Raw genomic sequence first — 2,275 nt, 5'->3', positions numbered from 1 at the left:
TATCAAAATCAACTACCACCTCCTAATTACCATAAGTGACATATAATACCCGCAAGAGATGAGGTGGCACATCAAATGGACCCAACCCAAAAGTGAGTCAACACACCTGATAGAAAATAGAGAGAAAAGATGGTAAAAATGACACCAACCCTATAAATAATGATAATCCCAAAAACACCTCGAAAATAATGATGAGAGATATACCCAAAGAGCTTTCATTAAAGCTAGAAATCCATAAAGATCTCAATGTTTGACCGATTCCAATAGAATTGAATGGAGAAATGACAAATAACTAAATTCTCCCACCTACCAATATCACATTAAAACTAATGAAATAACTATTGTATGCCTCTTTAGCTCTTAGACCAAGAGAAAAAGGATAATACAGGAAAACTAGGACTCTCCTATCACAAGAACCATCCATCCATAGAAGAAACAATGAAGAAAAAAATGACACTGTGGTGCCAAGATAGACACACCATACGTGATGCCACCAAGTTAGAATGGTATCCAAATAAGAGATTGATTCATCCAAAACTACCACTAATAAGAAACTAAATGATAATACAAGAGGTTGACCCCATTTTGTGGTAAACCAAAAATGATACAAGGAGAAACATAGCAACACTAATTCACGAAGCGACCCTAGCACACAACATATATGTATTGCTAATTCTCGAAAAATACCTTGCAACAAAATAAAGCTTTGACATACTTTAAATAAGTATTTATGGAAGCTATATCGGTGCCATCATCCATCGAAGCTTCAATGGTGCTCGATAGAGACTAGAAATCGGCCCAAGCACTATCACCAAAGGAACTACTGCACGAATCCACATTCACACCATCGTCACCATTCAAAAAATATTATGATGCAACCAAACTACCATGACCATGAAGCCAAACAAAAGATACAAGAGACCACCCATATGATGGGGGAAAACCAAAACAGATTCAAGAAGAAGCATTGCAACACGAGTCCACCAATGACCCCAACACCAGAATGCTCATATCTAAACTAATAGCAACCTATACAAGCCACAATTAAATCCACAAAAATACTCTATAAAAAAACAAGCTTGAGATATTATAAAATCCCTGGAAGAAACTAAAACGTTGCTAGCATCCACCAAAACTCCATGGATATTCAATGGAGGCTATAAACCATCCCTAACACTATCACATAGAAAACAGTTGCCCAAATCCATGCACCCATCACATTCGCCTGCCCCAGTCACTCAGTCGTGACTCCGTCGAAGGTTCTAAAAAAAATTGGACCATTTCTCAATTTGTGCATTTCATCCTTGCGCAGGGGGGCATGTTAATCTTCTCTGTATCGTACCAATTTTATCAGATGTCTCTGAAGAAACAAGATGTGTTATATTATTTGCATGTAGAATTTTTAGTCATACAGAAGGTGTTAGTTGCACATGTGGATTGTATACTTATCCATAAGCATTAGCTAGAGCTGTCTTTTAAAAAATAGGCATCTTTTTTACCAATGATTTTCAACCCATTATAATTTAATCACAATAAAGGAATTACGGTCCTAATCTTATCCAAAACAACAATTTAAAGTTTCAGATTTTTTGAAATACCTAAATATTACGTTATGAACAATTAAAGTTTAATATAATGCATTAAATAAAAATATGATTAAAATAAAATATTTTTTTAATTAAAATAAATTTGTATATACCATATGTATGCGGTGTTATCTACTGAGGTGACAACTTCACCCAAAATATATATATTTTTGGGCAATTTTTGGATTACAAAATCTTAAACTTTGTGTTTTAATCACGATTTTAACACTAGAAATGGATTCAACATCATTAAAAACTCATGGAGCACCCCAAATTCCACAACTTTGACAACTGTAGCCTGGTTTTTAAAAAATTCCAATGGGATTTAATAAAAAATCTATGGGAAAAACTAATGTATTCCCACCTTTTTAGACTACACATATGCAGTATTATTATGCCGTGTAGGTTTTAACCATGTACAGAAATTACCTGCATACAAATTCTAAAGCACAGAAAATAAACAATGCGAGATTATAACACATAAAACACATATACACAAAGATTTTCCCCTGGATCCCAAAACTGGGACTACCAGCTTGATTTTTCATTATTTTCCTTTCAATGTTATAAGACATATTTATACATGCCGAAGCATCCAATACCATGCACTAAAAACCATCGCATCTAATACCATGGACCGAAAACCATCGCGTCCAAAAAACATGTGTGAAAATCATGCACAAAACCAT

At 34.4% G+C, this 2,275-nt stretch overlaps 1 non-coding gene across 1 annotated transcript; it reads right to left on the bottom strand.

Annotated features, from left to right (window-relative positions):
* Positions 1 to 1,266: 1,266 nt before the first annotated feature.
* Positions 1,267 to 1,370, bottom strand: LOC149145984 (U6 spliceosomal RNA). Its single transcript, XR_016265423.1, has one exon. It is a non-coding gene; the product is annotated as a U6 spliceosomal RNA (small nuclear RNA).
* Positions 1,371 to 2,275: the final 905 nt, after the last annotated feature.

This window comes from Pinus tabuliformis, chromosome X (genome assembly GCF_031772625.1).
Source record: "Pinus tabuliformis cultivar Carrire ecotype Pingquan chromosome X, CPIR1, whole genome shotgun sequence".
Taxonomy (NCBI): domain Eukaryota; kingdom Viridiplantae; phylum Streptophyta; class Pinopsida; order Pinales; family Pinaceae; genus Pinus; species Pinus tabuliformis.
Note: the sequence above shows the minus strand (reverse complement) of the source record. Positions and strands in the feature narration are given on the sequence as shown.